Source organism: Castor canadensis, chromosome 11 (assembly GCF_047511655.1).
Source record: "Castor canadensis chromosome 11, mCasCan1.hap1v2, whole genome shotgun sequence".
In the NCBI taxonomy this organism is placed as follows: domain Eukaryota; kingdom Metazoa; phylum Chordata; class Mammalia; order Rodentia; family Castoridae; genus Castor; species Castor canadensis.
This window is the reverse complement of record NC_133396.1, coordinates 68,036,101-68,052,159: the sequence shown is the minus strand read 5'-3', so window position 1 is coordinate 68,052,159 and position 16,059 is coordinate 68,036,101. Positions and strand designations below refer to the sequence as shown.

Below are 16,059 nucleotides of genomic sequence, written 5' to 3'. Positions count from 1 at the left end.
AGTCATCTCCTCAGCAAAAGCAGTTTTTAAGCACTCATTACAGAAAAAGCAGAGCAGAACAATGAAAAGCTCTCAGGAGTGAGTATAAAGAAGGACAGGCAAAACTTCAAGTCAGACTGCAGGTAGCCAAGCTATCACAGCAAGTAAGATAGGAAGAATCTCGTATTCTACATATGCTTTTTACTTGATTCTGAAATTTATATTTTTGTAATGGATTTAACTTTCTAAATTGTGTTACAGATTGACACTGAAGGTGTATGGCATTCACTAAACTAATATACCAGCTGGGGAGCTGGGGAGAAGATGGCTAGAAGTTTGCTAGATATTGCCAGAAAAGTTGGCTAAGCTCCAAAATATTCCAAGGTTAATGTGTGATACAAGTTTTGCCTACGTAGGCATTAATTATAGCCCATTAATTAAATGGACTATATTTATGTGGCTTGTATTTAGATATGTACAGGATGACTATGCTCGTTTTGGTAATAAATACTTGAACATATTGGCTGTGTGCTTGTACTCTCAATTCATCTAGAAGCACTTAGGAGAAATAGGGGTGGGGGAGCAGTTCAGTCATAGAGTGCTTGCCTAGCAGGCTCAACATCCAGGGTTCAATCCCTCATACTGAAAAAAAAATAAAAAGAGGAGGAAGAAGAAAGAAAAAAGAATGGAAGAAAGGAACAGAGGAAGGGAGGAAGGGAGAGAGAAAAGAGGGAATGTTATTATACTTTGGATGCCCAAAGATGTTAATTTACCTATTAATGAAATGCCTACATTTATAGAGACACCACTGTTTTTTTTACTTGATAAGTAAATAAGTAGGTAAATACAGGAATTGGATATTAATTTGCGCAAACAAATTAACATTGAATTTTAAAAACTAGAGATACTCAGGAAAATATAAGATGAGCTCTGTCCTTAAGGAGCTTATCACCTGAGAGAGGAAATAGATGGAATCAGATGTAAGCAACCAAGTGCTACAGATACAAGGAAGGAAGCCAGTGCAGAAAACACATGGACACAGGGAACGTCCCAGTTTGGCAAAGGCACAAATCTCCTGGCTTAGGGAGGAAAATATTTTTAAGCTACATAAAAAATGTCACCCAATTTTTAAAGGAAAAGAATATCACATTAAAATCAGAGAGACAAAAGCAATACTTAGAGGGGTCAGCAAGATTTAGAAATCAGATAGGTAGGGACTGACTAAAAAGAATGCACATTTATACCACCAGTTCCCATTTTTATATTATTAAATAATGATGGTTGCATCTAAATTAACTCATAACTATATGCCATCTGTATTAGTTACTATTTTTATTATGGCAACATTTCTGAAGGAGACATTTGATTATAAAAGGAATGTTGTATCTACTTTTAGAGCTTTTTTTATAGAAAAAAACCCATAGACTGGAAGAAAGCACAGAGGCACAGGTGGCTAAATAAAATCTTTCAATGAATAGAAATGAGCTAAACTTTCTAACGTTTCCTCCAAACGTCTTACAATGGCAGGGCTAATCGAATGAGTTTCCGTATTGCTCATGAATACGCATATAATGACTCATCTGCAGTGTTTGCTAGGAAATTTGCTTCTTCATTTCTGTCCATCTCCTGAAAATAGTCTCATTAAAACAGGCTTATAAATAGGCTGTGTGTAGGAAAATGATATGCTGAAGCAATAGTAAAGATTAAAGGCTTCGTTAATTTTACTATTTATACTCTATTGAAGATAGTTTACAAAACTCACCTGCACCATGTGAGATTTATATAGTATTCACAAGATAATTTTCAATTAGTAGAATCCCTCTTCCTCTCTTCAAATTGCAGGCCAGTTGAGTTCCAACCCAGAATATATTTCATTTGGGGTTCCAGGACTGTCTTGGTTCTTCTAGAGGGGCTGATTGACTGGATCTACTCTACTTTGAAGAGACACTAGACACCCACACTTACCTCAAGTGACCCTGAATCCTCAAGGAATTCCCTAAACTCTCACTCTTCACAACTCAGAGTCTGTGGTAAAGAACAGAGGCTCTGCAATGCCGTCCCTCCACTCAAAGACTGACTCCACAGATGCATGGTTTGGGAAAAGTTGTTGATGTTCTCTGTACATGAGTTAACTCATTTACAATATGAAAATTATAATACCTACATCACAGGGTTTGTGGAGTGCAAATGAACTGGTGCATGTGAAACCATTTAGGAAAAAATATATATGTATTTAATCACATGTGAGTAGAAATGTGCACTTACATCTTTCCAGCTTTTCTTCACCTATTCACTCCACTATGTTCTTATCGTGCAAGGGTTACATTCAAAAAATCCCCTGACATCTCCACATCCTATTCTCCTTTCTATGCTGCCCTTTCCCAAATGAACACGACAAATCTAACCAAAGAGAGAAAAAAACAAACTTCACATTCTGGCAACTGTCAGGTTTTTAATCTATGTCAGTTCTGACATTTCCTCTGTTACTCACAATAACAAAAAGAAAAATAAAAACATCTTGTTAAAACTCATGTGTTTTATCCATCACCAGTTAGAATTCTAAGACTCCAAGTCATGGTCAAAGCAGCTTCAGATGTGTTTTTGAAAAAAACAGAAACAAACCCACAGAGCTTTCTGCCTGGAGAGAAAATCCTTTCTCCTGTGAATACTGATTCAGTTCAAAGGCAAACCCAACCATGATCCGGAGTACAATAGAATGGAAAGTTCCTTAGAACAGAAACTCAGCATGGGTATTGGGAAGCGGAGGGGAAATAGTGACACTCAGAAAGTTTGCTCTTGCATATATTCTAACACCTTCCTAGGAAATAATCACTACTTCTGTATCAGAGTTGAAGAAATGAAAAACACAGTCAATAAACTGAATGTAAAAGATAGAAACTGATCTGAACCTCTGGCCTCCTAATTTGCATTCAGTTCACTCAGTCTCCACAGCAGTCATTTCCTGTATCATAGAAGACCACAGGCGAGTTCTATCCTTTAGTGGGGACAGAACCTACAAATGCTGTGCTGTCATTTTGTTTGCTTATGGAGGCCAAGCCTCAAGAACGAGACAAGAGCTGGATGTCTTGGGACTAATTTCTGGTTCCAAAGCCGGGGCAGTTAGGAAATAAAGCCCTCTCCACCTAACATTATTAGCATTACTGCATTAGCAAGCTACCACCCAGATGGAAGGGGGCCAAGGCATTTCAGGAACAGAAGGACAACGAAGTCTGTGGAGGATGGTTTTGAATGATGCACACCCAGTGTTACTCAAATTGTATTCCAGGGAGTCATGCTCCTTAGGTTCCTTCTTAGAGTGCTGGGTAAGGGAGACTGTCCAATTACCAAAATCAATCAGAGAAAGAGTTGCTGACCTAAAAATACCATAGAAAACTGAGATCATATAGCTAGAGAAAATGATAGCATGGTGGTACTTGCTTATAATCCCAGTATTCAGGGAGGCTGACACAGGAGGATCACAGGTTTGAGGCGAGCCTGGACTACATAGCAAGATTATACTTCCACCACAAAAAAGATGGCAGAGTTTACCACAGATGGTGAGAGGACACTTCCCATCTTCTTCCTAGTGCTTAATAGGACCACAACATGAAAATGTGGACTGATGAGCTCTGCGTGGAAGTGTGCTAGCCAAAGATATTTCAAGGAACTCATGGAAGAGAAGCCATGGCATCACATGGGAGAAAGCAGTCAGGTATTCATATGTCCTTTGCTTCTTCTTCCTTGGGTTGGAGGTGACCAAATGGTGCCTAGATTTGGGATCTGAGTGACGGGAACCAGGATGTGACCTCCCTGAAGAAGCAAAAGTCAGGAAAGCCTAGAAGGGCAAGTCTAAGCCATTGTCCCTTAAAAGAGTGAGATCTCAGCTCAGGGGAAACAAATGCTAGGCACTAGAGGCCCTAGAAAAGAAAGATGAGACTACAAACAAGGACTGGGCACAATGGTTACTAGGAAGTAGCCAAGCTCTCTTTCCAAACAAATGAGTCGTGACTAGGGAATGTTATGATGTGTGTTTTTCCATGTTATGAATCTTGTGAATATGTTGGAATTATAATTGTGATTAACATGACTGCCTTGACAACACTAACTTCATTTTGAGCTTTCTCTTATAAAACAACTGGCTTACTGATATCCATGTTGACAACTGTGTGTCAATATTCAAATGAGATAGCTGGTGTCTGGAACCTTTCCCTACAAATATTGACATCTGGAAACTGAGATAACACACCTTCTAGGACTGTCTATACCAGTGCCTTTAGGTTGCCATCTGACACACATCTCATGTTGACTCCACTTTAGGGTCTTCATTCTGAGAATGCATTGGCCACCAAGGACCTGGTTGAGCTAACAAGTCCTTAACTGTTATCACTGATGACTTAACAGTAATCTAAACCTGTTCGTATCATCTTGAAGGTACCGGGACCCCAGACCTTTCAGACAATTTCTTCTATGGATACACAGTGTTGGGTCTGTTACAAGCGCTCTGCTCCAGTAATTTTCTTTTACCTGCCTGTATTTTCATATATTCCTTTTGCTTACTTTACTTATTCTGCTTTGGTATGTCTTACTGCAAGACAATAAGCCTGTTCACTCTTCACTCTCACCTTTGTCTCAATTAGCCTGTCATTTGATTAAAAGATAAAAAAACCTGATTCTCTTGGAGGAAGCATAATCCTTGAAGTAAAATTGTCACCCAGTATTGGAGAACTGGGTTGCCCTGCCAGTGTAGTGTGTCAGGGAAGGGCTAGGACTCGAGGTATCAGGCAGATAGAGGGCCTATGTTTGGCCACAGGGTACAAAGCCCAAAGATATCTAGAAACTAAAGACAATTCAAACTAAACATTAAAAATCAAAAAAAGTAAGGCCCAAGGAGAGGAACAGGTTGCTCCAAACCCAGGAAGACATCAGCTTTCTTGAGTCTAGGACTTCTGACTGCAGCTCCAACTTTGTCACTGTGCTGGGCTTCTCAGTCCCATTTCGTAGGCTGCCTCTAGTTGTTGGCTTAGTATACCACTCTGGTGCTTCTTTGCCCAAAAAATGATTGAAATACAGTGTTATGGTATCTTGGTATTCCAGAATAGCTTGCTACTTTTTTAAGAACCAAGTGTGTTAGTCAGCTCTCTGCCACTTTAATAAATCCCAGAGATAATCACCTTACTTTGACCAAGTCTTGAAGTTTCCAGTCCATGACTGATTGGCCCTGTTGCTCTGGGCTCTGTGGTGGCACATATTTACCTCATAGCAGGGGAGCAAAAGAGAAAAAGAAAAAGAGCCGAGGGTCCCATGGTCCTCTTCAAGGGCACCACTAGGCACCACCCTTTCAAGTTTCCACCACCTCCAGATTGCACTCTGGGAGCCAAGCCTTTAATACATGGGCCTTTGGAGAGCATTCTAGATTCAAACTACAGCATCAAGTTTATTCTGGTACTTTTCTTCATATAATATGATTATTTCAGTTTTTCAAAAATCTAAATTATATGCAATATGAGATATACTCAGAGAGCTATATATTATATTTAAATTTCATATCAAATATGAACTAGAATGCAATTGTGATTACTTCACTTTCAAAATCTGTTCAGAGTGTCATTTGGTTCCATTATTTCCAATTTCCTAAATGACAAGTAAGTCTGAGCCTATTGTTTTCTTACTGTATTTTTAATTCCCCCAGAGCAGTTTTAGTTCACTCAATATCCAGAAGTTCCTTATGGAATTTTAATGAAATGGGGTGTAGATTTGGAAGGGACCTGAAGGAAAATGGAGTAGAACTGAAGCACTGGGGAGAAGAAAGTAAGAAAAAAATCAAGAAGTTTGTAAATTACTGGTTCTTTCTTCCCTTTTTCTTTTCCTGAGAGGGCCAAATTCATTTTTTTTAGAAATAGGCTTTTCTCTCATAGGATAATTCATTTTAACTTCATTCCCCAGTTTATTCTTTCTAGATAGATTTAGACTGGAAGGGTAAGAGAGCAGCTTTTACTCAACTCTCCTTCAAATTAATTCTTTCCTTAGTATAAAAGATAAAGACAAAGTATAAAAGATACTGGCACCATCATGGTGGCATCTTTTTAAAAAAATAAAGCTAGTAATAATAGCATTGGTACCAGTGTTTTGCCATTTTCTCCCAATGTGGATTACTTGAAGTGACAATCCACCTACTGTGGGTGTCTCATGGTCTCCTATAAGTCAGATCACTCGCCAGGGCCCTCAAAGCCACACACTCCTGGCCCTCATCACAGCCACCATCCTTGACTGTTCTCTGCTGCCACACGGTGGCTTCTGCTCTACCAAAAACTGCTCTTGTTCTGGATGAAGTGTGGGTTCTATTACTATCCTCATTCTCAAGTCTGGCTATCTACCGTGGGTTAAAGGGAGCAATACTGAATGCAGTGAATTTCTGAGACATGCTGGGGATTGAACCAAGGCCTTGAACAAACCAAATACACACTCTACTACTGAACTATACCCCCAGCCCCAAGGCAATAAAATTTTGCCAGAACAACCCACATTTGCATCAATAAGGGATTAATTAAATTATGGATATACCAGAACTTAATACATAATAAGATTGTGTAATAATTACATAATATTGTTATATTGATAGTTATGTTAATAACTTATAATTAATACATAGTTACACAGTACAGTGTAATTATAAATCACTAAAAAAGGTGAATTCTATTTACAAAGTCAAGAAAGCTTATTAAAGTGGCAATATTTAAATATTAAATATTTTAATATCAAAGTGAACAATATTTATTGTATGAGCCCATTTATGAAGTGAACACTCCATAAATAACATCTGACTCTCCTTCTAACGCTCTACCTAGCTGATTATAGCCAATGTGAAAATGAATAGAAAGAGGCCTGGAGAATTTATTGGCTTGCCTAACAGAAATGCTTGAATGCACAAAGAATGTGTTTAGACATATTTAGCATTCAGTACTCTTCTTAAAGTATAAAAATAAATGGAAGCAAAATGTGAATTGAATACAAAATACTTTTTGGCAGGGAGGAGCAGGCTGCCTGCCAATGCACAATGCTAACCTCAAGGAAGCCAGCTAAGCAGGGGAGCCTCCACAGGGTGAAACAAGCTGCCCAGTCCAAGGGTGATGGGATGCATGGCACTGCCATTCTGATAAGGATGACAGTTATTGACTTTCTGACACTCCATCACCAAGTCATATTCAAATGAATCAGGGATGCTCTCATATCTTTCTTTCCCCTTCCTTTTGTGAAGGGTCAGAGAGCATTCTTTCATCTCCAGCTAAGGAGAACTAAGAAGCAGACCAGAGCAATCACTGTCCATTAGCAGCAGGCCTCAATGGCAGGAAAGGACACCATGGTCCTCTCTACATCAGCTACAGGGGCCTCAGGCTTAAAGGATGTGCTCACATAGCCGGACTGGGTCAGCCGCAATTTTTAGAATTTAGCCTGGAATTTCAATGCAGGTCCCATACTACAAAAGACTTAATAGATATTGTGATCAATAATGTTCATCTTAATTATATGCATTTGGCTATTAACCAGGGCTTCTAATTTTCTTAGTGATAATCAAGAGCTCACCATTTTTCCTAGTAAATTCCTAATTTCTCTCTCTTATTAATTTAAAATATACCATAAAAGTAGAAGGGGGACTATTTGAGAAGAGTGAAAGGACCAATGTGAGGGGGAAGGGGACAAGAGAGAGTAATGGGGGTGAATATGGCCAAAGTACATTACACACGTGTAAAATGTGACAATGGAACCAATGATTTTGTACAGTATATGCTTACAAACATTTCAAAAACTAAAATCTATGAAAACTTTGTAAACAGATCCATATTTATTCTGTAAGTAAAGGCTCTATGTACAACAAAAATGAATTGTGCAACTTTAATTTTTTAAGGTATATTCTCACTTTACTCCCTAAAAATGAAAACTGAAGAAGTTCTAAACTATGTTTTTCTCACTTAAAATCTCAAGTGAATTATTTCAAAAGCCATTACAATCTAGAAAAAAATCCAGTAAATTGATTGAATATAAAATTAATGTTTAAAAAATGAGTAACTTTTCGGCTGGTGGGGTGGCTCAAGTGATAGAGTATCTGTCTAGCAAGCATGAGGCCCTGAGTCAAGCTCCAGCACCAAAAACAAACAAAAAACCCAGTAGCTTTTCTATAGAAAAACAGCAATTAAATAATTGATATAATGCAGGAAAAGATAATATGCAATAGTAATTAAAATATTATTAGGAATAAATTTAACAATAAACATACAAGGTCTGTAGTGAATAATTTTAAATCTATATTAAAAATTTTTAAGCTACATTGAAATTTTTTCATTAAAAACTTTAAATTGAGGGATATAAAAGACAAATTGAAATTTGTTTTTTGCTCAGAATTTCATAATAATGGAAATCCTCCCTAACTAATGTATAAATTTTGTTTGTTTATTTATCACAGTGCTAGGGACTGAACTCTAGCAAGTACTCTCTATCACTGAGTCACAATCTCAGTCCTTAATATGTAAATTCTATGTGATTCATAAAAACAAAATTTAAATAAGCTAGTTCAAATTTCATAGGGGTAAATTAAGATATTTATGTTCCAGAAAAGAAAACCTTAAAAAGAGAGGGCTAGACTTCCTAGACATTAAATCATGTTATGGTGCAATCGTAATCAGACTAGCCCTATATAATATACACAAAGGGTGCGGATCAATTAAAAGGGTCTGGAACAGACCAAAAGCATTTTGGAAGGCAGGCTGTGAGAAACAGCCCCTTCAATTCAATGGGGAAAGATGAATTGTCATTAAATCGCTGGCCTAGGGTGCCAGGCTCCAGTGCAGAGGCTTATGTTCTCGGTGCTCGCGTTGGAGGCTTGCTGCCCTGGGCCTTGGTCTGCAGCAGCTGCTGTGGTCCTCAGCTCTCAGCGGCAGCAGTGATCAGGGCCTGATGGTGTTGGAGCTCTGAGCCCTGCACGTTGGGACCCTCAGCTTCCAGCAGCAGCTGATACTACAGCTCCTGGGCATTGGGTGTCCGGACCTTGACCCTCGACCGCAGCTAGTGTTCCAGCGCCTAAACTTTGGCTGTCTAGACCCTGACCCTTAAAGCTCGGCAGCTGGAACTGTTCCAGCACTTGGGGCCTGCAGTGTCTCCTTTTGGCTCTTCTCAGCGTTCCTGGTCACTCCTGGGAACTCTCCAGCCACCTTCTCGCCCGAGGTGCACAGCTACTACCCGCTCTGGGTCATCTCTTCATGTTGCCAGCTCAGCTGGCTCTCTACCCATTATAAAGATCACAAACAAGCAAGAAAAGACCACTCAGGAGAAGCCTTTTACTGGGCCTAATGCTGCAGCAGAAGAGAGCACAGGACGCCATCTCCCAGCTGGCTCAAAAAGTGAGCTGAACAAGCTGCGTGTGGAGGGGCAGGAGGCATGCATATATAGGATTGTTTTTTGCACCAATCACTGCACAGCTTCCCATTCCACTAATCACGAACTTTCTATGGAGTCACTAGGGAGGTGCGCCCCCTAGCGGGAGTGAGAGTAGTTGCTAGGTGAGAAGGGTCTCTACAGTTCCCCTTGGCTTGGGATAGCTGAAGCAGGCCTGGCTGGAGGAAGGCCTTCGGGAGCAGGGGCCTGGCTTGTTGCAATTTTCCACCAACTGGAGTGTAATTCCCTCAAGGCATCCGTAGAGAGTTCAAAGCAGTTAGTTGACAAAAGAGAGGATACCAGGTTAGCAGTTCTTGGCTCCAAGGCAGGCAGGCACAAGGGAAGGGTCTGACTGCTGTCAATTATAGCCAAAATAAATAAATGAGATTTAAAAAAATAAGATGAAAACATAAAAAGATAAGCTACAAGGCCCTAACAATGGAAGAGTAAACATTAAAAAGGTGCTTACAGTAAAGACCTATCATTAACATATAACAGTGTTTAATAGTGCTTAGCTCTTAGCCAAACACCCTGAGAAGAGTTGGCTCACTCTGTCTCAAAATGATTTTAAAAATGAAAGATAATATTTTACCTATAATGGGAGAAATGCACATTAAGATCACAAGAAGATTTTTTTTTTAGCCAACAGATTAGAAAAGAACAAACTCTTTGATAGGAAGCAATCTTGGAGAGAATGTGGTGGGATAGTCACCCCCTTAGTGGGAATATAAATTGGTTGCAACCCACAGAAGGGCAATTTTGTAGCACCTGTACACATTAAAACATTCTTACCTTTTGACCCATCAATTCCTCTTAGTTTCTATCCTTAAATCATATTCCCACAAAAGAAACAGATATACAGAATATCACTGAATTGTGATCTTTTGTAGCCAATGTCTGAAAATGAGCCAAATATCTTCCAATGGGAGACTAGACCAATCAACGGTGGTACAGTCACCCAAAGGAATGCATATGCTAAGAAGAACAAGGCATACTTCATTCTTGTCTAAATGATCTGAAATGAAGAACAAACCATGCTATTTTAAATCATTATTGTTATTGGTGGTGTTTTAAGGCAAGCTATGGAATTGTGTATCATGCTAATATTTCTGTAAAAAAAATCATGCATATTGATGGCAAAAAACTGCCAATAATGGTTACTTCTGGATGATGGTGCCAAGAGACCAGAGAAAAGGGATGAAGAAGAGAGATAGCAGACTTATCAAAGAAGCCCTTTTCTTCCTTTCTTCCTTTCTTCCTCCATCTCTCCCCCTCTCTTTCTTCTTAGTTTATATTAATTACACAAAATGATGGCTTCATTATGACATTTCCACGCATATATGCAGTGTACTGTCTACTTTTTTGTCCTCTCTCCCCATCTCCTTTTATTCCCTTCCATACTCCCCCCTTACATCCATGTCCTTCCCCACCCCCACCCCCCCAAAAAAAACTCCACATATGAGGCAAAACATGTAATACTTGCTTTAGTGAGACTGGGTTACTTCACTTAATATGAAGATCTTCAGTTCCATCCATTTTCTTGCAAAGACATAATTTCATTTTTCTTTATAGCTAGATAAAATTCCATTATGTATGTATACCACATTTTTCTTTACCCATTTATCAGCAGATGGCACCTAGGCTGATACTACAACAGATAATACAACATTTGGAAATTACTTTTCCTAAAAAGCACTGACTCCTTACTTAGGGTCATGAATTAACTAAAAGCTAGAGCAAAGCTGAGCATCCTTATCTCGGTTTTACATCTGTCTCTTCCAGTCTCTCTCCCCTACTATTATCTTGGGTTCTAGGAAGTACAGGATTAATCAATAACATCTTTAAATTGAGGGACTGAAATTACCCCCAAGGAAAGGGTCAGCAGAGCCTCACAGGACAAATGAGGATACTGGCACTGTATAATGATGAGGCTGGAGCAGGAATAGTCATCTCCCAAGAACCAAATTTATTCACTCAAATGATGATAATAACAACTTCTCCAGAAAACCAGGACACATTTGTCTGGAACTGTTTCATTATGTATCCCTCTCCCCCACTGCCACAATTCTTTCTCTAGTTATACCTTAAAACTCATGTCAAACCTCAAAGATGGGCTTCCTTTGCCTCTTCCTAGGCAGTGCCCGTACTGCATAATAAGACTTCTCTGCCTGTCACATTACTTCTTGTCTCTTTATTTTGAGTACTGGGTGACCTGACATGTTGGAATCTCTGGAGTTGGGCCTCTGGCATAGAACTACTAGTTACAATACTATAATTTGGCCATTGTGAATAGTGCTGTAATTAACATGGATACACAGGTGACTCTATGGTAACTGACTTTGATTCATTTGGGTATATATGCAGAAAAGGTATATCAATATTGTGTGATAGTTCTGATGTGCACAGAGACTAGACTAATCACTGTGTATAAGGGTCCCCCCCATTCTCCCCAGCATTTGTTGTTTTTTAAAGAAAACCTTTTTGTTGTATTTGCATTTTCTACCTTATGTACATACCTTTTACTAACATACAAAAATAAATGTAGTTAAATTTAAGTAAATAAACTTTACAAAATAATTTATGGTACTGCTTAGTACTGATAAATATATTCTTCCTAATGCACATACCTTTTATATGTACTAAATCAAATGAAACAGAAATAAATTAATTTGAAATTGCTTTATAATGTAATTTTTGTCATGTTTAGGATATATTTGAGTTGATTTTTAGACTGTACTTCATCTCACATGCAAACATAAATCTTTCATACACTTATTTCAACTGATATAAAAATAAATTCTTTTATAGCATGAATTCTCATATTTTATATGATGTAGCGCCCTACTTATGGAAGCCAGGTCCCAAGCTGCGTATGACCTTTGTAATAATAATAGCACCTTGCTTTTTATAGCAGCTTTGATCGTGTTTTCTTCCCCAGGCCTAAATATAAGTCATCTGTATGTAAGGCGCTGTTTTTGGTTGTCCTTTGTGTTTTCATAGATAAGAGAATTGTAGCCTTGCTCGCTGGCCTGACTTCCCTCCTTCCTTCCCAACCTTCCTTAGTTCTTTCTTTCCTTCCTTTGCGTGACAAACATAATTTTAAGAACATCAGTGAGATTCAGACAGGAATCACCTTTCAATGACTATTTGGGACTACAGTGGTCCTTCAGGGTAGTGCTCCCTATAGCTCACCTCATTTCAATTAAAACAACTGGGGTTTTTTTTTGTTTGTTTGTTTTGTTTTATTTTGTTTCAGAATTGTTTTCTACTACAGGACCTGTGCATGAATCCTACAGCATGTGGGAGGCAGCAAAGAACAGGTGAAGGAAGAAAAGGACATTATTGCTGGGTTTTGTTACCTATTTCTTATTTACTAAAGCTTAGTATGGATTTTGAATAGAAGCCGAATCTTTTTTTACTTATATGTTAGTTTGTAGTTTCTCCTGAGTTAAATTTTAGCAAGATTATAAACTTTTACTTAATTTTCTACATTTATTTTCTTTCCGTTAAAAAAACTATTTGGAATCCCTTTGTGTAACTTCTTGCCTTTAAAAATAGCCTTTTATCTCTGTCTAGGCTCTTCTGTATCAGTTCTCCTATATCATCTATGTAAATGAAAATGACTTGTTTTGCTTGAGGTTTCTTTAGTCAGTTTCCTCCTCCTTTCCACAGGAAAAGGTGAGTTGGAGAAGGCATATCATTTTCCAAGCAAGTGTTGGCCCCTAGTGGATAAAAAGTAACAGCACACTTTTTTTGACAGCTTTGGCCAGCCTAGATGGAGCGATCTGTATTTTGGGAAAGCAGATTGCTATTGTAGACAAAAACAATGGAAAACATAATTCACTTTGCTAAATAAAACAAATTCACTGGATAAGATCACAAAGTAATATGAACAGAATTGATTCCTTGACAAATTTAAAACATGTAACTGTAAAAACATTATAAACAAAATTAAAAGTCAATGCTCACTCCACTGAGTTCTCTTAGCTGCTTTATCTAAGATAATCGACTGTATTTTTTTCAGGCTCCTTTCTGGCCTCTCTTTTCTGCTTCACTGCCTTCGTGCCTATTTGTTCACCAATGCTGTACTGCCACTCTTGCTGGAGGTTCATATTAAGCCTTGAACTAAAAAAAAAAAAAAAATTAAAAGTAAGATGACAACCCAGGGAAACAAATATTACATTACAAATAGTGAATGTTCTTTTTTTTTTTTTGCTTTTTCCATTTTTTTATTAATCAAATATTACAAAACATCCATCATTTTATAAATACCCAAGTATCCAGCTGGTCCTCTCACCTGAAAGTCACTCTCTCCTCAGCCTCTTCCCCCAATCCTGCTTCCCTCGGCATCCGCCCTTGCCAAGAGTCAGTCCTAAGGAGAAGGATGAGAGATCTGGGAGCAGACCAAGGGACCGCATAGTACAGACTTATCTTAGATTGGAGATTGAGAGGGTTAATTCTCAGAGACCCTTTTTAGTACCAAATATCCAGCCATATTCCCAGCCCCATTCCTCAAATCATTTCCCACAGCCCTTCCCCACTGCCAAATCGCTTGGCCTTTACACCATCCTTCTCTTTCCAGCATCCCTCCTCACGTTCTCCCCAGCCCCAGTCCATCCCTTCAGCTTCCTTGGGGTGCAGACTCCCGGACCCATAGCTCTAAGTAGGGCATCCCCGGAGCACCCTGGATGGGGTGCAGAGAGTCCCTGGGAAAGGCCGTTATGCATCTGAATTTTGCAGAGATGAGGAGAGGTGCAGGATGGGAATAGGGAGGTGGCTGAAAGAAGTTTTATTTCTGGGTCATAGTCTCTAAGGTCCCTTCTTCCCCTACATCCCCCCAAGAATTTCACGGGGAGGTTCTCAACTCCCAGGGACAGGGCTCTCCAACTTCATGTTCTTGGCTGCTTCTCCAGTCAGCTCCCAGAAACCCCCAAACTCCAGTTTAGAGTCGTTACAGTTGCCCAGGTTGGCAATTTTCTCTTCCAGCCCACAGTTGCTCCGCATGAGTTCGGGTAACCAGGTCCCATAGTTCAGAGGTCAGCATCTCCTTCCCACCCTCCACCAGTGCCTGGTTCTTGATGAGGGTCTCAATGGCCCTCTCCACATCACTGAATTCCTGGGCAGCCTCAGCGTTGGCTGACCAACACAGTCTCGTGGTCCTGGTACACTTGGTCCTTTGGTGAGAGTTTTGTTGTCCTACAGCCTGCCTCAGAGCAACCAACAGCTCACGATCTGCCTGCTGGCAGCCAGCCGCTGAGACAGGACAGGAGGTGTGAATGTTCTTAATATAAAGAGTTTGTACAACTCAACAAAATGTAAGAAAAAATACATTTTCACAGGATTGCCATATACAACATCAACTTACAAAAATCATAGCATTTCTCTCTACCAGAAATAACCAACTAGAAAAATTTAAAAGGAGTTACAATTTGTAAAAGTAAAGCAATAAAGTGTCAGAGAACTGATCTAACCAGAATATACAAGATCTCTAAGGGGAAATAAAAGGCTCATAAAAAGCCCTCACAAATGATTACATAAGCAAATGGCTTCAAATGGGTTCATTGAATTTTACAATGATGTCAAAGTTTTTCAAGTTAAACTAAATTTATCTAAATCCAATACAATCCTATTTAAACTTAGTCCCCTTCTTATGGTGATTTCAACAGGCAGGTTTGAATGCTCCAAATGGACCAGGCAGGCACCTGATATATTCATATCTGTATAAAAAGTATGTCAACCATATTTACCTTCTTTGCTTTCTTCATTTACCCTCCTTCTTCTGTTAGTGCCCTCCCCTTGCTATGACCTGTTTCCATTCCTGTCTTTCATTGTTTAGGTCTGTTTATTGCTCAGTGGGGTTTTGCGTTGGTATTTTACCTGTAAATATATTGTGCTTAAGTCAATGTAACCCCCCACTACTGTAAATTCTTACCCATAAATGATAAGGGAAAAATTAATAAATGTGTTTACATCAAAACAGGGGGGGTTTTGACAATGAAGAGACAATGGGCAAGTTTAGCAGACAGATGACCGAAGACATTTGTAAGGTAAAATGGGTCCCAATGATGTTTAGGTTCTCGCAATACGATCTGCTCCGCCCTTTCAATCACTCACTCTATAATGATTTAGGGCATACTTACTGTGTACCGGGCTCTTTGCAAGGTACACAGTACCTTGGTTTCCCAGAGCTGTGAGGTTTAAAGAAATTATTTGAAGGGTGTGCAAAATCCATCCCCGTTCCGTACTCGGCCCCCTTCCTGCCAAAGCAGATCTAGTTATTTTCATAGTACTGTGTTCTACACTTTTGATTTCTGTGTTGGTGCTATTTTATTCTGTTGTAAGCTGTTTGGTGCTGAGGGTCTGTCTCTCCACTGGTCTCTGAGCATCTTAGGCACCAGGTTGACAATCATTCTTGTATTTTTCATCCTTAGGGAGTGTCTTGCTCATTTCAGGCACTCTGTCACTGTTTGATAATATTCAGTTCTGCCCACAGAACCAAGCCTCCGATTCTTGGCTAGTGAAACAGATACAGAAATGCTTCCTGCTTCCCAAAGTCCTAATGAGAACCAAGCAAGGTCATGTGACAGTGCCTGGCATAGGCAGGCACCTGTGGTGGCAGAGGCCTCCGAAGTAGGAAGTAGTTAGCCCTCCTTG

At 39.3% G+C, this 16,059-nt stretch overlaps 1 pseudogene; it reads right to left on the bottom strand.

Moving 5' to 3' along the window:
* Window positions 1-14,046: 14,046 nt before the first annotated feature.
* Window positions 14,047-15,637, bottom strand: LOC141413636 (protein S100-A14 pseudogene; annotated as a pseudogene).
* Between the last annotated feature and the right edge of the window lie 422 nt (window positions 15,638-16,059).